A 23,751-nucleotide genomic window follows, 5' to 3' on the forward strand; every position below is an offset into this window, starting at 1 on the left:
GATGGAAATTAGCCTGATCTTTTCACATTCTTCCTCCCATTCTCTGCTAATGCCAGTAACAAAGTGACTTTAGAATCCAGACCATTCGTCATATTAAGAAAAAGCAACCAAGGATGGAATGGAAAGAAGCAGCCACCTACCTCCTCACTTTTTATTTCCATTTCTACATTTTTCTTCACTCCCCCCACCCCATTTAAGTTAAGTAATATGTACACTTCCTGCCTTAAGCAATCCAACTGGGTGTTACTTCCCTCCTTTTGTGACAGAGCAACTGACTTATCACTATCTGAGGAGACAGGGTGCAACTGAAGCAAGATGGTGTGCTAGCGGAATCTGTCTAATAATTGCTAAGACACCACGCAGACAACATACTCAGAGAGGAGGGCAGCTCATGACGCAGCAACATCCAAGCGATACTCTTCCAAGCTCCGGTTAAGGCTCCACCAGCAAAACCGAGGAAGCATTTATGGGAATACCTCAGGCCTGGGTATTGGCCTCTTGGCTTGGAATGGGGCTAGATTTATGCGAGAAAGAATCTATGTTTGCCCCTAGAATCTATGTCATTGTTTTAGTTTGTGCCGTCTCTTCTGGGCCTGGGCATAGCTCTGGCCCTGACTTGCAGCAGCCTGTTTCCTAAGACAGCCTGACTACCTCAAATGGTTGTGAAATAATCTCCGTGGTTAGTAACTAATTCAGCTTGCATTCAACACCATGTGCTGACAGGATGAGGCAAAGGATAAGGTTTGGACCTTAGGCCTTTCCGAGCGGGGCATGCTAGATGAGGACTAGAGAGAAGGGTTAGTTGCAAGCTGGATCTGCTCAGGCTTGGGCATGGAGGGGACAGCTCACTGGAAGTGCTGGGGGCTCCCTGAGCTCTGGTGCAAATTGCAGAGGTTTCACTCAAGGAACCTTTATGATGTGGGCATAAAACCATTCTTCAGACAGTTGAACATGGTCCCCTTCTGCAGTCAGGGATACTAGTTGTCCTGCATTGTCCATTTCTTTCAGCCCCAGGGGGTCCTGTGTGTATAGAGTGGTCTTCTGTAAGGGAATGGTTTCCTTGCCTTGGCCACTTCTGTAAAATCCAAACCGCTCAGAATCCACAGAGCCCACAACAGAATCATTGAGAAATTTCACCATCACAAACCTCTTCGGGGCCATCAGGTTTTTCTTGCAGGACTCATTGACACCTCTCTCCTGATTACTATCTGCCAAGAAGATGCTGTGGTTCCGGTACATGTCCTCCTTTACGGGGTCATGCCCTGTTCTGCTTGCACCAGGCGTTCTTGGATAGCTTTGTTGTAAGCCCCAGCATTCAGTGTTTTTCTAATCAAGTCACAGATGTGAGAGCTCTCTCCTGGGCACCGAGGGAGTCCAAAAACACCTTGATGTTGTCCCCCAATTGAGATCAGAATGATCATGGGAGGTGAGGGACATCTCTGAGCCACTGCCCTCAGAAATTGGCCTCCCTGGGAGAGTCCCATAGCATTGTAGCCTTGCTGCAATTTAGGATCCTTAGCAAGAATGTGACACACTGACATTACTGGGCAATTGACATTCAAGAAGAAGCTGATCTCCACATCCTCTATCAGGGTTTCCCCAATCTCTAGAGATAAGACATAAATTCCAGGTATTTTCTGCTTAACCATTTTTTTGATAGCACCCATGCTTACGGGATTACCACAGCTGTCTCCCAGCCCATGCCAGATCACCAGCGGCAAGGGCACAGGCGGGTCGAGATGCCCCAGCCCCGGGCAGCGCAGGACACTGGCAGGAGAGCGACAACCTAAAGCCACAGCGTGCTGGGCGATGCCTTCTTGGCTCAATCAGAACATGCTATTTTTAATTTCATTTTTCCCCTCAATGATAATTTAGCAGAGTTTCTCCTCACCCACCACCTTCACTCTATACAAGACCTTTCTGTGGCACTTTCTCTAACTCCTCTTTAAGCAGAAATAATTGCTCCCTTATCCAGGTCTCCAGAGCACCAAATGCAGTGTGAGAATTACTTGTTTTCAGGACACCCTTACTTACTTCCAATACCCTTGTGTCAAAGGGACAATGTCAGTCCTAAGCCTCTGTAGCCGTCTCACAGGCCCGATGTCTGGGACATAGCAGTCTCTCCATGGTTTTTGCTGTACTGAAATCCAAATCAAGAAAATTGCCTGGGAGTAAACCACTGAGAATAAAAAGAGTCATCGCCTCATGATTTTCACCAAATTGACTTCAGATTATCAAGAGAGATCAAATGCATATCAAGCCTTGCAAAGCAGTTCGGGAATGAAATGTACCAATCTCCATAACAACGAAAGGCTTGTTTTGAGAGATCAGTGAAATATTTTGTAAGTAGATTCACCCCCACTAGGATAAAGATGACCAGTTCCTTGAAAATTATGACTGTAGAGCTTGTGTAAAACCTTCCTCATCTCTGCACCTCTGTGTTGCTAACGCAAGGCTTTTGCAGACAGGGGGATGAGTGAGTTGTGAGTTTGGCTAGGGCTGAAATGGACTGTGTCGTGGAAATATCAATCCTACCATACTTATTCATTTCCAGGGAATTTGGGGGATTATATGTAGTCATGAGCACAACCAATTAATGGCTGTTTAAGTGTCACCCATTTACTTGACAGACAGATCCCCATTTGCTGCAACATGCAGGCGCTTCTCGCAGGCGGGTCTCTTAGGGGCTGAATTGTTCAATCATCAGCTCTTCACCTACGTGTACTTCAGTGCTCCAAAGGCATATGGTGGCTCTAAACAGAAAGCTTGGGTTCCCAGTGCTTGATTTTCAGTGGGGCCCATGAGGAAGCCAGGAGGGAGGGTTGGGGAGGGCCATTTACAGACTGAGGGGCTGTGTGCAACCAGAGAATCCCTTCAGTTATTCTGGTCTCCCCATGTGGCCTTCCCCCATGGAAAGGAGGGGTCTTCCTTGTGCTTCTCCCTCCCTGATGTAATTACCCCAATCCTATATTCTGTGCATAGAAAAAAACAGAAATAAATAAATGTGACCCTTTTGAAGAATTTTCCCTCCTAAAGTAATTTTTTGTCACTTACAAAAGGAGGTGACCTCTTACTGTTAAGCCTTTGGGTGTCTGGTTGGAGAAAAGACTCAGCAAGCCTTTGGCAGGCTGCATACTTGATTGACTATCTGTTTAAACTTCCATCTCAGGAGCAAAGTCTTGGCCCAATATGTATTGCAACAGAGATTTCTTGCTTGATGAGCGTTCTTGACAATGGAACCTTCCTGCTTTAGAAAGCTGAAACCACCAACAGCTACCAGCTTATCACTGTGAAGCCACCTGAGGCCTGAGGACAGCCAGCTGGAGGACCCGTGGAAAGAGTGGGAAGGCAACGGCATGGAAGAGGCCCCAGAGCCCCGGCCGCACGCAGACCCAGCTGACCCCCGAGTTCAGCCCTCCGAGACCAGAGCAGAGGACCTGCTGTGCTGCCCCAGACTTCTGACTGCAGAGCTGTAGGATGTGCCCTGTTCTTTGAAGCCAGCAACTTGGGGTAATTTTACGCAGCAGTTACACAGTGATCGTTATGATAAAGACAGAGATCAGAAATCACGGTGACGTGGGCTTGCTGAGGGCAGAGCTGCAAGCCCAGCGGAATTCGCCTGGAGGTACTCAGCGCTGTCACTCCACAGGGGAAAGCAGGTCCCCAGGCCGTGGGCTGTCCGGAGGGGGGAGCCGACGGAGGGAAACTACCCTCCTAGGGAGGGGCAGAAAGAAAGGCATCATGGTTTTTGAAAATAAACTATAAGTAGTATCGGTTGAATTTTTTTTTTTAAAGTCTTTTATTTGTGAATCTTAAGAAAACATGATAATGTAGCCTATAAAATTTAAATCTTCAACAAAGAATTAAAAAGAGCAAAAACAAATTGCTGTATCAGAGGACAGGAAAAACACTATAAGATATCCTTCTTTTTCTCACACATATTATTTGTTTAATCAGACCTACTAGTAAGTATTAATTGCCACTGTTAACTAGTCTATTGCTGTTTTGTCTAAATAATAGTATTTATGTAACAGAACAATACAAAATACAAAATAATATATAATTTCAAATAAATGCCTATATTTATATGATGTTTAAGTCATAAGACACGTGAGAAACTATGTATTATATGCTACAGGGTTTTTGGGTTTGATATGGCTGCATCCCAGGGCTGCTCTCTAAAGTTAGTCACCTGCTCCTAGTGTGGCCTCTGAGCCTGGGGAGACCAGGTGTCTTCACGGAGCTGCCTGGCTCGGGGTGTCAGGGCGAGGACCCTGGGAGGAGGGCCCGTGAGAAGGGCCAGGGCAGATGGGGCAGAAGGAAAGGTGCACCCACACGCTGTGTGCACCCTTGACGCTGGGCTGAGGAGGGTGCCCTGCAGGGGTCCTGGGAGATGGAATGAGGTAGCTCCTGGGGCCGGGGTGGGGGCAGAATGGAAGCTGGGGACTCATTTCTGGAAGAAAGGAAATTGTTGAAGTTTGTGAACAGAAGGCGACAGGAGCCCTGCTTTCCTGACGGTGCAATGGAGTGCTGGTAGCTGCAGAACAGTGGGAGCATGGGAACTGCGGGGAAATGTGGAAAGCTTTCCTGAGGAATAGGAGGTCTTGAAGAAACCTTAGGGGGAACTTTTCCTAAAGCCAGATTTCTCTCCTGCACTCACTGTGTGTGCAAGGAAGATGTTTAAAAAGAATTTAAAGAAACAATAGGATGGTAGCATTGCTTAGCAGTTTATAAGCTAGAAATCGCCCTGGTGGCTGAGAAAGGCACGTGTGGACACGCAAGCATGCACACGCGTGAGAGAGGGTGGCCTGTTAATAACCCCTGAAAAGCAAGCAGACGGGTGCAGCCTGGAAGCCCAGCTCGCCTTCAGCAGGTGCATGTGCACGGCACAGCCCGACAGACGGACGGAGCAGGTGTTACTGGTGAAGCCTTCGTTTCCTCATGTCTCCCCTTGGACGTCACCCAAAGCAGCCAGAAGAAGCAGAGAGCAAGGTCCCACCTGGTGAAGGAGGGAGAGACCCCGTCCTCGCAGGCCTTCCACGGTGGGCATGGTGGGCAGTGTCCTAGTGGGTCCTTGTTGGCTGACGTCCCCGCGAGGGGCTTGGGGTGGGTCTGAATGTTGCCGGGTCACCTTCCACACTGCCGGGACCTGCCTACCTCGTGTGGCCGAGGAGGGACCTGGGTCAGCTGAGGAGCTGGTGGGGCGTAGGGGACATGGCCAGGTGTTCTGTGCGTACCTTTGAGAGAATGGCTGTGTGTTAGATACACGTATATGTGTGCACACTACATGCATATACACCATACATGTGTGTGTGTCAACGGTAAGCATGACAGCTCACTGGCAGTTTCATGTGCACGTGTTACACGCTCCACTTCAGCCTCTCGCCACTGGGCTCCTCTGTCCTCCACCCACTTGCAACCATTCTCCCGGGCGCGTCCTGGGTGCTGCCTGCAGCGGGACACACCGGGATGATGGCGCCCCCCCTCATCCTCACCGCCTGTCCCGATGGCTAGTGGTCCTCGGTCATCAGCGAGGCAAGTCTTCGGGTGATCCCTCTTCCGACGAGCAGGGGCTCCCTTCGTTCCAGCGGCACCTGTGGGGGGTCTCAGGAGCTCTCCTTAGCTGCTGCAGGGCTGGGACAGGAAAAGCGCACCAGAGTGAATGGGCAAAGGAAGGTGTGACCGCTGGGGACACCTCATGTTGGGAAAGAAGTGGGCAGAGCGCCGGGGCCCTGGGAAGCGCAGAGGCGCGTGGACGGGAGAAAGGGCGCTGGTGCGTGTGCCCGGGGGTGTAAGTGTCTGGGGGGCACCACGCAGTTGACAAAGCATCAGGGAAAATCCCTGGGTTTCTTGATTCAAGAACTTATTTTTTTAAAGTAATTTTTACTATAATTGTACAGAAAGAAAATTCCTACTTTGTGTAGTATTCTTAAGGTGCCCCTTTTTCTTTTGCCCTTTCTTCTTCCTGGAGATTTGGGAGCAAGACTAGCGGTGCAGGTTTCCTCAGGCGTGGACCCCCCGCACACCCTCCGCCAGCTGACTCACGTGGCCCGCGCTCCTTCAAGCCGGGCTCCTGCCCCCAGCGTGGCAGCTACGCCCCATCTCCCGAGGCAGGTTTGCTGCAGCCAGGGGCACTCCTGCTCTGTGCTCTCTCCCTGTGTCTCTCATTCTGTCAGGGGTTTAAGGCTTTTAAATTTTTTTTATTTAAAAAAAGTTTATTTATTGATTGATTTTAGGCAGAGAGAGAGGAAGGGGGGGAAGAGAAACATCAATTTGTTGTTCCACTTATTTGTGATTCATTGGTTGAGTCTCGTATGTGCCGTGACTGGGGATCGAACCCACAACCTTGGTGTATGGACATTCTAACCACCTGAGCTACCCGGCAGGGCGAGGCTGTCTTTTAATAACACCACAGCCGATCCGAGGCCCTTGTGTGCTTTCTCACTGTTTCTCCTCTAGTATTTTGGGCCACAGCCCTCTGAGCCTGACATGAAAGTGAGGTCACTGCAGAAAATACTCCGCACAGATCCCAGGAGGCAAAATCTGAGACCGGAAGGTAAGAAGAGGAGCAGCCAAAAAACCCAGAAGGCAAGTTCAATCGATGGACAGTCATTTCCTGTTCTTGAAATTTCCTCTAGGACCTCCTGCCTGGCCCGCTGAGCCCGGACAAGCTGGGGAGCAGGGCAGTGGCGGGGTCGGGGGGGCTGGCTGCTCACAGCGGGGCCGAGGCCCAGCAGGCCTGTCCTCGAGCCTGTGGAGTGGCCTCTGCCCGCAGGGCTTCAGCCTTGCTTACGGGAGACGGCCGGTGGTGTGTGTGCGAGCAAGAGTGTGGCTGAGTGTGAGCACGTGGCTGTAAGAGTGCGTATATGTGAGGGAAAGCGTGTGTGTGAATGTGTAAAAATGTGAAAGAGGGCGTGTGAGTTTATGAATGTGTGTGAATGTTTTTGAGCATCTGAGTGTGTTAGTGTGTGAAAGAGAGCAAGTGTGTACGTGTGTGTGAGAACGTGTGTGTGTGCACATGGAAGCATGTGTCCTTGTGTCTGAGTGTGTCCAGAGAGCATGTGAGAGTGTAAGTGTATGAGTACATGGATATGTGTGTATGTGTGTGAGTGTGCACAGGTGTATATATAGAAAACTATGTATTTAAAATGTATCCCTGGCAGGGGTGGCTCAGTTGGTTGGGCATCGCCCTGTGCAACAAAAGGCTGAGGAGTTGGTTCTCGGTCCGGGCACATACCCAGGTTGTGGGCTCAGTGCCCATGGGGCATGTACAGGAGACAACTGATCAATGTCTCTCTCTCTCTCTCTCCTTTCCTGTCTCTCTAAAAAATCAGTAAATGATATCCTCAGGTGAGGATTAAAAAATAAATGTAAAGACTGTTTTTAAAAAACATAATCAAAGTACTGTTAATGCATTTAAAAGTTACCACAAATTCCTCAATACCATCAACATCTAGTCAGTATTCAAACTTCTCCAGTTGTCTCATCCATGATATTTTTATAGTTTGTCAAATTAAAATCCAAATGAGGCTCTTGTGTTGCTAATCGAAAGGTCTCTCTTGCACTTTCTCTGCATGTATTTGTTGAGTCAGCAGCTAACGTAGTCCCTCGAGTGGCTTTCAGTTTAGATTTTGCTCCTTCAGACTTTGCATCCAGATGAGACTTTGTCCCCGACAGCGTCTCACCCGTCCCAGGTATTCCTGTGAGTTGCACGTGGACCTGAGGCTGCATCTCACAGAGCGGGTGTCCTACAAGAGCTGTGTTTCTGGCGATTTCAGTGGTGCTGAGACTCAACACCCAGAGGACCAGCACTCTTGGGGACCTGGACACACACTTGTGGTGAAACCACTCCACTTCCCATGCTCCTGGGGCTCACAGAGTGGGTGGCCATGCTATTGTTTTTTCATGGGCACTTCAGTGCTAAGAGGAAGGCCTCTGTCCAGAGGCCACCGGGGCAGGGCTCCTGACCTGCAGCAGTGTCTTCGCCCATCCCTCAGCCTCACCCTTAAGGGCTGGTGGCGGTGCGCCCGCCTCTTATCCTCAGGACTGTCCGATGGCTGTGTCGCACATCTTTGGATGATCCTTCTGATGAGCAGGGACTTCCTTCATCCCAGCCCCCTGCTGTAGCCCACTGCTGAGCAGGGCGGTGCCTCCGGGCACCAGGGGCTGGGTGATGTCTCAGGAGCTCTGCTAGGCTGTTGAAAAATGACCCTGCAGCCCCGGCTGAAGCTGGGTGGCCTGAGGACAGGGCTGCCACACACGTCGCGGTGGACCTTATCTGGAATGTTTTCAAAAGAAAGAAAAGAAATGAGGACAGATGGAAACTGTGCAGACTGAGAGGGGACGGTTGAGGGGCCAAGGCAGCAGCAAGGCAAGCGGAAGAGGAAGACGGGACAGTCATGCGAAAGGCTCTGGGCCTGGCTGCTGGCGCGGGAGGGCGACGGGCCTGCAGGACAGCGCTGGGGCTGAAAGCCTCGGGCACGGCCAGCCGTGTGTCGGGAAGGAAAGCAGGCCTGGCGTTTGCTCAGAGCAGGGCCCGCCTCCCCCGCTCCTGTGGCTTCCCTGTTGTCACATGGATGCTGGGCTGAGCTGCCCAGGAGCTGGGAGGTGTCCCCAGAAACCAGGGTAGATGGCTGGGCTGCCGCTGGGCTCCGAGGACAGGTCAATCACGCGTGTTCACGGCCGAGGCACAGTGGGGGCAGGGGAGGGAGGATCAGGACCACACTGATCGGGAAGGTAGAGGTGGTTCTAGAAACCGTGAGGGCGAAGGAGGAGGCCGAGAGGCGGCAACGCAGCAGCAGGGAGGGTGCGGGGGAAGAACCGAGGGGTATGTGTATTTGGCATGTGACGGGTATGTGTGCTGTTTGCTGTGTTACGTCCAAGAACAACCCCCTCCTCTCCCTCCCAACAACATGCTCAGGGAGGTGCTCACTGTGTTCTGAAGATGACCAGAGTTCTGGGTCTGGATTCAGTGGCGTTGGGGAGAGGCCAGCTGTGTGGTGACAGGTGCGAGCAGAGAGGCCCGAGGGCCCGGCCGTGAGCAGCGTGCTTCCCTGTGACCCTCTTGCTCCACCCACAGGAGGCATCTGCGCTGGGCTGCACCACAGATTCCAGCACCTTTGCGCCTGTGTCTTTCAAATTAGACTTGGGGACAAAGGGATGACTAGGAATGCAGTTGACGCTCTGCTGACACAACAGAGGGTGACCTGGATGGTGAGAATCACAAGCCAAGCCTGTGCCTGCCTTTTACAACAAAAAGTGTCTCTGAAGCTCGGAAACCATCAAGTCGTCAACTGTCTAAGGCACAGGAGACAGCCGGTGACTTTTCACATACTACTTCCCTCCCAAACAGGAGGGGAGCAGAGCTGAAACGTGGCCCCTTTCACAGCCGGGCCCCTCCCCAGCTCTGCACACTGGGTGTTCTTTCAGCACTTCTCTCGCCCCCAGGGGAGGCTGCAGAAGGCTCTTATGTTCCAGCTGAAAGCAGAAGTTGCCACACTTTCCGTGCACCAGGCCTGCAGCGAGCTGTCCTCAAGCTCCCAGCAGAGAGGTGAAGGGAACTCACGGTTAGACTACTGGAGGCCGATTTTCCAGGCGTCAGGCAGCACATACATTCAATTTTAAGCTCTGTCCCCTAGAAAGTTGGTGCTCCAAGAAGTCACTGGTAGTAACAGGGAGTGGCTGCCGGGAGGGAAGCCAGACACCTTATGCCAACCTGCAGACTCCCAGCTGTGGGTCCTGCACCGCCTGCCTGAGCTGCCCTCACAGGAGGGCGCGGCCCCACACTGCTCTCAGGGCGCAGAGAGGATCCAGCAGTTCCTGCAACTTCACAAGAGTGGGCACGGAGCCCCAGAGCACCACGGGTCAGGAACTGCCCAGGTGGCAAGAACAAGTGACCCAGGCTATTCCAGAATAAGTCTGAAGTGGGACATATGTGCCCCCGAGGTGGGCTGGTCCTCAGTGACCAGGCGCAGGCCAGCATGGACCATGGCTTGTGCCTCCTAGATGCTCACTCATACCCCAGCAACAGACTCAAATGCAACCTTGAATGGCACAGTTTGTTTTTCTCTCACATAACACGAGGTCTGGGCGAAGTTGCCCCACGTAACCACGTGGCTTCAGAACGTTGATGGTGAGCACGAGGCACCTGAACACACTGTGTCCACACACCCTCAGGAAAGGAAGGGGGCAAAGGGCAGGGGACAAAGGTTATGTGGCAGGACACAGCCTGGAAGCTTCCACTTATATCTTCTTGGGCACTTAGATGTGGCCACTCTTATCTGGAAATATCGCTTTGAGTTGGGCTTGATGCTGGCCCCAGAAAACCGGGGTGCTATAGCTCAGGAAGTAGGGGTGAGGTATTGGGAGCCCTGCCACGGGAGAAGTGCAGCCAGGAGGCGCTTGGAGAAACAGGACTTGGCAGCAAGGAGAGTGTCCTGTCTCGTGCCACCAGCCCTGGGACCCCCTGCAGGTCCTGGGGTTACAGGACCGTGGAAAGAGGAATCCTCAGAGGAAACTAGGGACAGGAACTGACCTCTTTCCCAAATGGAAAAAGAGGAAATGATGGCCATGGAGAACCTGAAGTGACATCGCCCTCCTGCAGGGCAGGGAATGTGAAGCCAGCGACTGAAGAGCAAGTCACCAGGAGCCAGGGGCAATCGCACTACTCACGGATTCCCAGAGGGCAGGGAGCAAGTGGCCCACAAAGCCCAAAGCTGCAGGGGCCTGGAGGTACAAAAGGGCGCTCCTGCAGGCTGTTTGGCTGGTGGTAGAGTATAACCTTGTACCGAGACAGCTGGGCGTGTTCCGCATGCTACTGGAAGTCCTGGGATGTGGGGGCGAGGGGAGACATAGTGCCTGGGCAGACGTCACGAAAATCACTGCTAGGAGGATTCCTGAGCATCTGTACAGGTGCATGATTACCTGGTCAGCCCACCGCCACTCGAGGCTCTGTGCCTGAGCCCGGCTGTCACCAGGAGGGAAGCGCAGGCATCACCCGCCTGCAGTGAGCTCACTCTCCAATGGACACACTGGGCACCAGGAAGAGACTCACCAAGATGCTTAAAATCAAACAAGTCAATAACAATACAGGTAAAGCACAATTACAGGTATGTCCTTTCTCCCTCCCTCCAGATCTTTCCTAAGAAACAAAAGGAAGAAAAAGACACCAACCATTGAAATCAGGAAAAGAAGCCCTGTGGCTCAGAGACGACGCAAAGGGGCCTCCTCTGAGAACGGCCTGAACAGGCACCTGGCACGTAGCCTGCAGGGAAGTCGCCGACTCGCCCAGCTGGCCCTCAGCAGGCGACTGCCAGGGCATTGTGGCTCCGGTCCTTGCGGGCTCACTGCCCACCTGGTGCCCGGAGCTCCGGGTAAACATGGTACTGTTACTACTGCTCCAGGGCAGGGGAGAAACGGGGTGTTCTGAGAAAGCCAGCCATGGGATCACCCCGGTACTTCTGGGTACTGTCTAACTTTTGCCTCAGCTCCTCAATACTTGGAAGCAGCTGCTCGGTTCAACAAGGCTCCTGTGCTAGCCCGAGGGCTGCCTGCCTCTGCTCCCTCCAGCCAGGCTGACCGCGGACTGGCCCCTTAGGAGACGTTCCAGCCTGTTGCCATGGATCATGCGTCCATCCAAACAGAACAACAGTGGCAAGATTCTCTATCTCCCCCCGAGTTAATTTGCGTGTCTGAGCTGCATTTAAAAATCTGAACCTAAACCCCAGTTGTGTGTTTTGGTGTGTTTTCTCTCCCTCTGTCTTGTGACCTTTGGTCTGACCTCCTTTTAGTGAGGTCAGACTTCTTTGGAAAGTCCAGTGAAGCCCTGTCCTTACTGTTGTTGGCTTTTATCTCCAAGTGGCATTAGCCAATGCCCTTTCAGAGAAGTGGACGCCTCTGAGCAGCGGACTTCACTTGGCTTCAGCGTGAGCTGGGAGTAGCACTCAGTGCTTAGGGAAGCACAGCTCTTCGGCTGGGTTCTGGGTGGCCGCGCCACGCCAGCAGGTGCCAGAGCTCGGGGCTAATGGCAGCGCGTCTTACAGACAAATGATGGAGTTGGAGTGTGGCTGCGGAGGGGCCCCATTTAATAATGAAATATTTAATAATGGAAATCCAATAATAGAACAGGAGAGGCCCTGCTCAAACTTATTAAACATTTGTTGTTGTTTTTTTAAAAAAAGAATGTGTATGGATTTAGTCCATATGAGAGTTTCAGGACTTGCCCTGGTCTTCCTAAAGATCATTGAAAATTCTGTGCTTTAACCCAAGCTGGCAATATGAAGTGTCTGTCTGTGGGCTTCTGGTCTGTATCCCAGGCACCAAGCTTCACCATCATCAGCCAAGCCTCTGACTTGGGCTTTACTTTTCATTTGTCCAGTAAGAAACCAGTGCTTTTCAGGGAGTGGGCAAGTTCCCACTATTCCCAGAGCTGGCTGGTGACTGGGGCTTCCTGACCCACAGCATGTCGGGGAAGGGCTGAAAATGTTTCCAACATTTTGTTTTACGTTGTTTACGTCTGTTCATCTGTTGTCTTCGTTTTGTTCTGCTCTTTCCCTCCATCTGGGCTTTGCCTCTGTCTCTTCACAAGACTGTGGAATCAGTTAACTGATTCAAGCCTTGATTAATGCTATTTTGACAGCAAGTCTATTTGCAGGTAGCCCGTTCTGTCATTTTAAAGTTTATTAAGTGATAGGGAACAGCCTTTGATAGGAGACTGCTGCCCACGCACTCTGCCAGGTCCTACAGGCAGCAAGGACAAGGGGGTGGGAAGGAGTGGGATCTCCTGAGAGTGTCCCAGCAATAAAACAGTGTATGTCAGCAACATCAGGGTTGGCTGTGCGCTCCAACATGGCCTTCAGTGGCCTACAGGCCACATCAGGCAGGTTACTTATGAGTGGACAGCTGGTCTACCAGAGGAGGGGGTCTTTAACAGGAAATTCCAGATCTCCAGTCCTCGGGATCTTACATTAATGAGAAGTCAGTTTTGGTTACTGTGTAAGCCAGAAAATTCAGTGGTTTATTAGCCCCAAATCCCATTTCAAACAAGCTTTTTTTCTGGAAAATTAAAGAATGCTAAAGAATTGATCATCTATGATGTGACAGTACTTTTTTGGTTGATTTTTAGAGAAAAGAATGAAATTTCTGAAGGGTTTTGTAGAGCTTTCTTGCTCTTCTGTCTAAAGGATATAGGCTTGAGATCAAATTCTTTACTAGCCACACCTTGACAATTCGAGCATCACTATAAATGATAGTAATAGGTTACAAGCCATTGAGAAAATAGGTATCCAGGAGTCCACCAGATATAAGTGAGGAAGTGGGGGGAAAGGGAAGTTCTTCCCTGGAATAGAGTGCTGACTAACCATGTAAGAGGAATGGTGGAATCGGGACACTACCACTTGGAAATCATCGTCAAGGGTGATTTGGGCAGGAGTCATTACTGATGCTGTGTCTTGGGTGGAACATGGTGGGAAAAGGATATGAGTTGTAGTCTCAGATCATCTTCCACAAAATACTAATCAATTACAAGAGGTAATGGTGACTTTGCAGTGGAGAGGCCTGGCAGACACCAAGATCATCAAGGCGACACCCTGCAGTGGTGAGAAGAGCTGGCTCGGTGGGCGCTGAGCAGAGCATCGCCCCTGTGGTAGAGGCCTGGCCTGGCTGTCACACCTCATTCTTTCTATAATTATCTAGAACACAAGGGGTGGAAGAGTGAGTGACTCTTCCAGACTGAAGGAAACTGAAAAGACATGGCAACTACGTGTAATGCACAGTTCTGGGCAGAGTCATGGACCATACTGGGAAAGTTGGCAGCATCTGAATGGGATCTATGGGTTGGATGCTCATGTTGTGTCAGTATTGATTTCTTGATTTGGGGGTTGTACAGTGTTTGTGCATGAGAGTTTCTTTGGGGGAAAACACACTGTGATATTTAGGGGTTTCTTGACTTGCTCACAAATAGTTCCAAAAAAGACTAATGATTTAATGATCACAGGTAGGTAGAGAGAAGGTATGATAGGGAAAATGTGGGAACACAAACCATTGTAGGAGATATGGGAATTTTTTATACTATTCTGGAAACTTTTCTATAAGTCTGATCTATTTTGAAATAAATTATTAAAAGGGAAGTGAAGAAATTCAAGAAGAAATAGAATCCTGATGAAATAGTTATCAGTTAGTCAAAGAATTAGTTAGCCTTCAGCATACTCTACACTCTCAGGTTTACTATAGTGGAAACATCCAGCCAATGGAGACGAGCCACTCGGTGCTGAGTCGGGAGGCACAGCGACACGGCCTCCAGCACCACAGCCGGGCAGGGCTTGCTCTCCAAGAACTTCCCAGGGAGGCCCGGCATCCTAACTCCTTCTTAATTTTATCTTTTAAAATGAGATTCTTTCATTTTGAACTTCCCTAAAGAAAATTTCAAAAATACTGAAAAGTAGGAAACACAAAGAAAATCTAACTTGGCCATTGTTAACATTTTGGGTCCATCTCTGCCCACATTTTCTGAAGCAGACTTGTTTTGTTGGAGGTGAGTCTGACACGTATGTGGGCTTTGATTCTCAGACCCTTTCTCCGATCATCTCTAGTGTTTTTCCACGCCACCACGTGTTCTTTCTCAGTGACAGCCATGGTGGCCTACGATGCGGCATCCTGCAGGGCGCCTGCTCTGGGTCAGCCGCGCCCTGGGGGGACAGAGCAGAGATACCAGCAGCTTCGGTCCCGGTGTCCCGGCAGATGTCAGACCTGCCCACCAGAAACTACACAGCTGCTGCACTTCCCTGTCCAGGATTACCCATTTTTCAACTGAATCAACTTTACTAGGGTTTATCTGTTACAACCAAAGGCTTTCTCTTCCGAAATAGGTAATATTGTTGATTGCCTCAATGTTTTAGCATGTGACTAAAAAGCCTTGGCGACTATGTCCTTGGGTATCCCAGCTCTTTCCTACTTACATGTGTTCTTAGGTTGCTTCCTTAGGCTGAGTCTTTCCACGCAGGCATTGCATTACCCTGGCCATGGGGGAGGTTGGCCCATCCATCCACTGTGGCTCTACGTCCAGGGTGGCCCAAGTCTCCCCAGCTTCCCAGGCAGGAGATACCCCATCTTAGAAGCCAAGTTAATTCGGAGTGCCAGCAGCAGACTCAGCAGTCTTTCTGACTTCTCCCCACTTAAACACTTCCCACTCTAAAGTGGAGAAACACTTGACAGGACAGAGCATTCCCCCCCCCCCCCGGTTTAATATTTTACATTGCTCTGGTTTTAAGCTTTTAAAGGTAAGCATTATTCTTTGTTCCCCTTTGTAAGACATTTGTTTCTGTTCATTCTTTTTGTTCTGGTTTTGGCAAAGTAATGCTGCAAGTGAGAGCAAAAAAGAACCAGACCAGCCACTGTGCCGGTGGGAAAGGAGCGAGGCCATCAGCGCGGGGCGCCCACCCCACCCCCGCCCCCAGAGCCCCGCTCAGTGCGCCGCTGCAACCAAAGCAGGGCCCAGTGGGCGTGTGCCTGCCCAGGCCGCACAGAGCACAGCTTTGCCTTGCAAAGACGGTTTATGGTAAAAGTGTAAAATGACCATATGTAGAAAAATAGGTACAAATACACCTTCTTTGTAAAGTTGAGCTTATTGAAGTTAAGGGATAGATGAAGGACATGTAAGGAGATCAGAAGAAAAGAGAGAAAGGAGGGTGGTGGGAGCCTTAGGGAACCCCAATAAATGTACCCGGGATGCTGAGCAGCGGGGAGCACCTCCCAGGCACACTGCTCTCTGAGTAGAAAGATAAGAGTCCTAGCAGCTTTGTCGTCTAATAAAGCTCTTAAAACCCTGGGATGGGGGAGCCCAGGGAATCAGCAAAGATTAGACAGTAACTTATAAAAAAGGACAGGATAAACACTCACCGAAAGGAGTGCTGAAGCAAATCCTGCTGGATCCACCAGATGAATTATACTCAGCTAATAAAAATAATTTTTGAAGAACAGCATAGATCAATAAAAATGACAATCTTTATTCTAAAAACAAATAACAAATATGTGACCCTCTTGTGCAGGCAATAAGGTAAACTATATAAGTTTATAAAACTACTACCTAGAAATATACAGTAACAAATATTGTTTTCAATACATAACTAAACAGGAAAATGGTACAAAGCGAGAGGTCGGAAAGAGGGCCGTTCTGTTTGGGAGCATGCTGGGTGCGACGTGGTGTTCCCATGCCGGGAAGGGAGAGCCCTGGCCGTCCGTGGGCTGCAAATACAAAACCCAGGCCCAAAGCTCTGCACACAGAAAATGGTGATGGAAAGACCTACGAGGGAACAAGCAAGGTATCTTAAGATTTCAGGGTAGAAAAGGATTCCCTTTCTTAAAAAAATCATTGAATGAAAGTTATTCTAAAGACTCGAGGAAAGGGAGTAGAGCATAAACAGATTATAGTTTGTTTGAAGTCCAGTAGAACAGTGTTCAAATTTGGGTTCTAGCAGGTAATATCTTGGATAGGAAGCTGAGAGACTAAGCCATTTCCCTGTAAATCAGGATAAATAGCAGTATTATTCTTTTCTCCCAGCTTTGTTGATATAAAACTGACACACTTCACTGTGCAGTTTTGAGATGTACCTCACAATAGTTTGACTTACATGTATTGTGAAATGATTACTGCAATAAGTGTAGTTAGCATCCATCATCTCATGTAGATACAGTAAAAAGAGAAAGCAGAAAAATGAATTCTTTCTTTGGAATGAGAACTCTTAGAACTCTTAGGATTGACTCTAACTTTCATTTATAGACAAGCATCAAAAGCATAACCATGAAAAGATAAAAGTACTAAATTCAACTAAGTTAAAACTTCTAAATTACGAAGTATGCTCAAGGAGCTCCAGTGGACAGGCTTGGGTTTGGGAAGGATGTTGGTAATGCTATAACTGACTGGATTACTGAAAAAATATGAATACTTCCTCCTCATTGATGAGAAGGAAATAAGGAGTCCATGTTGGAGGAAGGATCACCTATTCATATCCAGCCCTCTCTCTAGTCATCAGCCCTCCTTCTCAGGCTGGCCACATGGTTAAACGTGACCAGCGACATCTGAGCTAAGAGGTGTCTGTCATCGTGGGCCTAGCCTCTGAGATATCTCATCTCATCTCCACGGGCTCTGTCTTCTCACCTTCACGGCTGGAGTGAAGGCCTCCAGGATGGGGAGCAGTGAAAGGCACCAATCCCTGGGCCCACGTGGAGAAGAGCTATGGTCTGGGCTAGATCCACACCACACTAGGATGTGAGCAGGAAATAAATATTTGTTACGCTAAGCCACCAAGATATTTGAGTTGTCAGAGCACCCGGAGCTAATTATTTTTATTCTTCAGAAATTAGTGCCGGGTGGGTGCTCGAACATGAAAATCTGAGATCTCTGACATTACCTTTGTTTTGGTGGCAGAAGGCAAGTAAATAACACTGGAGCCTGGAAACATGGAAATCTACACTACGATCTGGTAAATATTTGGTAAAGCTGTTGCTGTGATCATTGGGAAGCAGGTCTCGTGCCTGACTGAGCCCACAGCTTGAGGAGAAGAATTACAAAGGTTCAATGTGTGTACCGTCCACATTTGGAAGGTGCTCCAAGATAAGACACCTCAAGAGAAAACTGAGCCGTTTACAAGGAAAGATGAAAGAGGCAGAGCACATCCACAAACTCCAGTCGCTCAGGGTTAGAAAAGCCAAGGGCTTCTAGATCAAAAGCAATAAGCAATGGACTTTCAAACCCTTGGCCAACAGCAGCAAGGTAAGCTTCTCTAGACAGTGATATGAGGCCGAGGCACTGGCCTCCCACAGAAGCCCAAGAGTCCCAAGAAAGCCTCCAGGAAGTTGAGAGCAGGAGGCAGTTGGTCTAGAAAACAGTAAAAAAGAAGACATGCATTTACAGTCAGGGAAGAAAAACAACTATGGGTATAGTTACTGGGGCTAGGACATGAATGGAAGGAATAGACAAGAAGCCTATGCAGCTTTTGAGGAAATCATGTTGCCAAAGAAACATTAATGGGGGCTATAATGGCAGCAACGAAAAAGTGGACTGTTTGGGCCTCTGTGGCAGATTGCAGTTTCCAAACGGCCCGCCACTACCTCCAACCCCACACACGCTTTTTCAGTGTGATCAGCCACCCGTCATCAAGGGACAGGGTCTCAGGTCCTTCCCCTGGACTCTGGGCCTGGGACTGTGGTGGAACTGCCATTATGGGATCTCCATGGCTCTGCCATAGAGGGGGATACGTCTTATACCTGGTTCCTGTGGGATATTTTCCCTGGGAACCCAGTCACCACGCTGTGAGGGAGCCCGGGAGAGACCTGCCGGGGACAGCCAGCCTGACAGCCTTGTGACTGAGCCCTTTGGAAGAGGGTCCTTCAGCTCCAGTTGAGCCACCCCAGTTGGCACCACTGCACCCTGCCCATATTGCCAATTTGTAAGCTAAATAAAGAATATTTGCTTGGCTTTTAAACTACTATCCTTCTAGCAGCAGATGCCTAGAACAGTCCTGAGAACAAGATGCAGGCTTCAGAGACCGTCCACGCCCACGGTGAGTGTCCACATTCCTCCCACACGTTTCATGTGTGGCCAGTGAAATGGACAGGAAGGGCTTCCTAGATGTCATATCATCAAACCCAGCGGAGCAGAGAGCTCTTCCTCAAAAATGATAACTTCACTCCGCGGGCAGGGCACCTTCCTAGGGGCTGTCCGGCGGGAACACATCATAACTTTGGTCCAATGACTGCAATGCGTCTTCCTTTCTCTCCTCTTCTGAACCAGGTCTGACTGCAGGCTTCCTCCCCACTTCCCTGCTGCTGTAGGGCCTACGGGGGGAGGAAGGCGGCCCCGCATGTTAGTCTGTAGAGTTATTTCCCCTCTGGTTCTGGGGGAGGGGGACGAGCATCACCTGGACTCCGAGCTTGATGGCATTGTGCATGGTCTCCTTGGGGGGATATGAGAATATTCCATGTACGGGCAGAGAGGGGTAACTGGACAGTTTGTGACCATGGGAGCAGAATTTAGAAAGACTGTTAGCACTCACCTGGATCCACACAACCTTAGCATTTCTCAGACTTGAAGTTAGGTTGATCGTGTGACCGAATTCTGGCCATTGGAATGTGGCTGCCCCTTCCAGGCCTGGCTCCTGAAACATCTAACATCATCACCCACATTTTTTCTCTCTCCGCTGTCCCCAGGGCTAAAAGCAAAGAATCCTAAGATGCTTGAGTCACTCAGTAGAGCAAAGACTGCAGATCATATCACACATGCAGTGAGCAAAATCAATCTTTTATGATGTCACTAAGATTTAGGGTTATTTGTTATAGTATGTAGGGTTAATTAGCCTGATTAATATAATACACAAAATCATATATATACACACACATATATATATGTATATATTAAAGAGGAAAAGATCCAAGTGGTCTATAAAAATGGAAAGATACCCAGCATGAAAATGAAAGCAGCACTTAGGACCATTTTCCACCCTTCAGACTGGCACAAAGCAGCCCTCTGATACCAAGGATGAACAGAAAGCTCCCAAGCATTGCTGGTGGGAATGTGTGGTCAGAGTTCACGGTAGGAGACAGAAAACAATCCAAGTATTTTAAGCTGAAGGCCTTCCTGCGGAGAGCAGTGTGCTGGCAGAATCAGGGGAAGGACAGGAGGACTGACCCCGGAGCATGCAGAGCTCTACCTGGGGACTGGGCAACAGGAGATCAGGGGGCTGCTGTGGAACCACATGATTCAAGATCAAACCCTTTGTTATGTTCCAGAGAAAAGGGAGCTGGGTTGGGTGGCCATTACTGCCACCGAAGACAGACCCTGCATGGCCGGCCGGGGGAGGGAACTGAAGGGAGCACCTTACCAGTGCGATTATACATGACCTCTGACCCCAAAACCCCACTTTCTGGTGAGCACAGGGCAACACAGGTAAGGTTGTTTTTGTTCAGTATTATTTGTAACTGAAGATTTTAGAAGCAACTAACTATCTCTCACATAGGAATGGATGAACAAATGGTTTATTCATACAATAGGATATTACAGAGCAGTTAAACTAAATGAGCTAGTCCTACATATAAGATTAAATAGCAAAAAATCATAATAATTCAAGAAAAGGGCATATGACCAAAGAGCCCATGAAGCGTAATGTCAATTCTGCATATTTAAAAAGTACCGAAAGCAATAATTTACCTTATTTTTAGATCCACTTATCCATAGCAACTTTCACAGAACATAGGAACCTAATTTGACCCAGGGGTGACCTCTGATGCAAGACGGGGGCAAGAAGATGACAAGGGGATTTTAGCCTCATCTTTAATATTTTATTTCTGGTGGTAGGTGTGAGAGCCTCTGGTATAACATTACCTGTATTAGTTGGGTTTGAAATGTTTCTTAATTAAAAAGAAAATTAGAAAGTATATTCATCAGCATCAGATAAATATGAAGAAAACTGAAAGTACCTGAGGTTTTTTCCCCTCTAGAAACAAGATGAAGTATGATTGTAATTTTATTTTTCTACAACTTTGTACATTTGTATTTTGTAAATGTTATAAGAATTCATAATTGATGTCAGTGTCTATCAGCTAACGACCAACAGAGACGCGCCTAGTTGACAACGTTAGATTTCTTATTTGCTCTGTCAGGGAGCTCACACATCCCGGGGAGCCGGGTGCCAGGGTAGGGACAGGCCTTGCACAGGGAGTTAGAGTGAGTTTAGGGCTGCCGCTGAGCCATCACAGCACCGTCTCGGCAGGGATTGGCCAGGCCTGCTAAGTGAGGACATTGCCAGAAGAGTCCGTGATCTTACCTTGAGAACATTTGTTTTCATGGAAAGTCGCTGCTAGATTGGTGTAAGTGCAATCTTATTGGGGACATAGTGAGGGGACATTTAAGAGAAGAGCTGTTGGTTACCAGGAGGTTGATGAGAATAAATTCAGCCCCAGTTCCATGAATAAGACCTTCGAGAACATGACCACTTAGCTGCCTGGTTTCTTCAGTGTAGTATACAGGCTCTGCTGGATGCATGGTCTCTAAGAAACAGAGCCGTAGGTATTAACTCTCCGTGTTCCTCGTGACGGTGCTTCTGTAGGCCTTGCCTGTGTGGGTATTTTAAAATAGTGATTGGCTGTGGTAGCTTTTACTCAGAGGCCTACTTCAGAGCTCTGTGTGTGTGTGTTTAAGAAAAGAGTAGTTGAGTGGAAAGGAGCCAGATTTCTTCTCACTTCATCTTCTTAGGGAAGGAAAGGCACAGCGGACCACATGGTGGTCATGTGTTCTCACTGTGGGCACTGCATTTGGGCAGAATAAATACATATGTCATAACTGGCCTGAAAAACACGAACCCATAAAGTGACAGCAACAGAACAGAACCAAAGGGTCTCATGTGGTACAGGAGCTGCATTTCTCACCAAACCTGTGCCCAAGAACATGAGTGATTATGGTCACGGGCTTGTATTTCTAGCCCTTTCCCTTTCCACTTTTAGCTGTGCCACTCTCAGAATCTCCACTGGGAACAACAAACTTTTGGTTACCTTGTTTCCTTTTATTTATTTTATTATTTTATGGCAAAAAAACACAGCTTTACAAAGATTGCCTCTCATCAGATTATTTTAGGAACCTTTTCTAGAAAACTCAACTTTTTTTTTTTTGGCCTCTCTACTGTGCACAATAATTGCCCTGAGCATGCCACAGGCTGTTTTCCAGGAAATCAGAGTCATCGCCAAAGGGCAGGGGAGAATCGGACACACTGTTTGAAGGGGATGTGGGCACTGGGAGGAGGTGTGTGCTGATGGAGGAAGCAGAAGTCACTGGGCGCATCGGCTCAGCCTCCGCCCAACACCGCTGAATTCTCTCGGGTAAGCTCCATTGCATCACACATCTCTGGGCCCTGAATGGTGCAGCTGAGGAACGTCTCCCGGCCCACTAAGTCGAAAGGCGCGATTAGAGCATCCCACGTCCAAGAGCAAGAAGCAGCGCGTTTCCTCCTGCTCCCTCTGGCAGAGCCTCTGCTGTCTGGGGCCTGGGCCTGGGGCCTGGAGGGACTGACCTACCTTGACCCCGCCCTCCAAGAGCAGCCGCGAGTGCTTCAGCCCATCGAGGGAAAACTCACACGGACTGGTTCGGGGTAGTCACACGTCCTGAGCCTATCCAGGTAGGTTCAAGCGCACTCGAGGGCCAGCCCTGCGGTTGCTAGGGGAGCAGATTCTTTCCCTGTTGGAAGGTGGCAGCAGGAAGCTGCTAGTGCCATTTGAGATGACCAAGGGAACGGCAGCTCTGGGACGGCCCGTGAGAACTGGGCACACATTTCAGCCCTTGAGTCAGTTCTGCCTGAAGCCAGCCCTGCCGTTGGGCCTTTGAGTTGTAGAAATCAATACATTTTCTTCATATTTAAGACGTGAGTGTGGCTACACTGGGTCCCGCATCCTGGACATTACACTGTAGCTCACAGCCCTCCGCTCCCGTGGCTGTGATGGAAGCACCACAATCGCAGTTCGTGACTTGGCATCAGAGAGTTGGAGACTCCCTTCCTCACGTGTATCAGGGACAACCCCTCTGGGCTGTTCAACACAGAGAACTGCTGAGTCAGGTGCGACAGTGAGGGACAGAGCAGCTAAGGAGCCGCAGCAGGTGAGGTGCCACCACGCAGCCCACTGCCCCCTTCCCGGGACACGCTGGGTGCTCCCAAGGCAATGCTCTCAGAGCCAATCATCTAAGAACCAAGCGGGCACAAAGCCACAGGGCATCGAGCCCGTGAAGGGAGGAATGCCGGCTGGAAGGAGGAAATGCCCAGTCTGTGGGAGTGCCAGGGCAGGAGAAGGCTGTCCTCCATCACCTGTTCATCCCACAGTCTGAGTTTCTACCTAACGTGATGAACGAGTCCAGGAGAATAAAGGGCAGGAGCTCACTTGACTTTGCTCCTTTGAGTCTACAGAGAGGTCGGCTGGCCTGACAGGCCATTAGCAAGGCCACAAGGGTGTGAGTCCAGGGAAGGCTGCAGATACTCCGGGCATGACTTCTTCCACCCAGTGTGTCTCCCAAAGCTTTGCTCATGAACCTGCGTAGCATCTCCAGGAATCACGTGCAATGACTCAGGCTCTCGGGAGCAAGCAGTTGGTGGCAGGCACACCTTCTATCAGGAGCCTACTGGCCCCTTCACCCTGGCCTGCAGGTGGGGGCTAAGTGCCCTCGCTAGAGGCCCAGCCTGCCTCTGGAGTGTCCACTGGCAAAATGCCTTTGCAGAAGCCCCCAAGGGCACTGCTTCCCAGCGTCAGGGGCTTGTACTGTAAGCGAAGCACCTAGGCATTCATCCCCCTAGTAGACTTATAGGCTCTAAGCCAGTCCTCGTGTCTGCTCCACTAAACACAGCTTCATAAGGCAACCTTCCCCACCCCACTACCTCACTGCCCAGGCTGGGTTGTATTAAAGACATTTTATTGCTGTATTATGATGCTTTGACAGCTGGGGGCTTGTTGAGCCTGGAGGGACTGCGCCTGCCAGGGTGAGCCAAGCTTAGAGAGAATAAAGCAACTCACCTGCCAGCACGGTGCTCTTCAAACACAAGCCAGCCGACCCAGAGCGCACACTGCACCCACCCCCGCTATCAGCTCTCAACTTGGGTCACTGTCCCCCTCCTTAGTCACCCCAGGGCCAGATACCAGACAACTAGGACAGCCCCTGTACCCCAGAGCCCACTGAAATTGCTCAAACTGGTCAATCCCGAGCCTGCTCACCCGGCCTCACCC

At 49.7% G+C, this 23,751-nt stretch overlaps 1 pseudogene across 1 annotated transcript in view; it reads right to left on the reverse strand.

Moving 5' to 3' along the window:
* Window positions 1–900: 900 nt before the first annotated feature.
* LOC308563600 (palmitoyl-protein thioesterase 1 pseudogene) overlaps window positions 901–23,751 on the reverse strand; it is a 31,744-nt pseudogene continuing 8,893 nt past the window's right edge. Inside the window, exons 2-3 of the transcript in view lie at window positions 1,685–1,821; window positions 901–1,384 (exon numbers count right to left, since the gene is read on the reverse strand). The product of the transcript in view is annotated as a palmitoyl-protein thioesterase 1 pseudogene (transcript). The remainder of the gene's footprint in view (window positions 1,385–1,684; window positions 1,822–23,751) is intronic.

The sequence above is a fragment of the Miniopterus schreibersii genome (genome assembly GCF_964146895.1).
Source record: "Miniopterus schreibersii genome assembly, chromosome: 11".
NCBI lineage: Eukaryota > Metazoa > Chordata > Mammalia > Chiroptera > Miniopteridae > Miniopterus > Miniopterus schreibersii.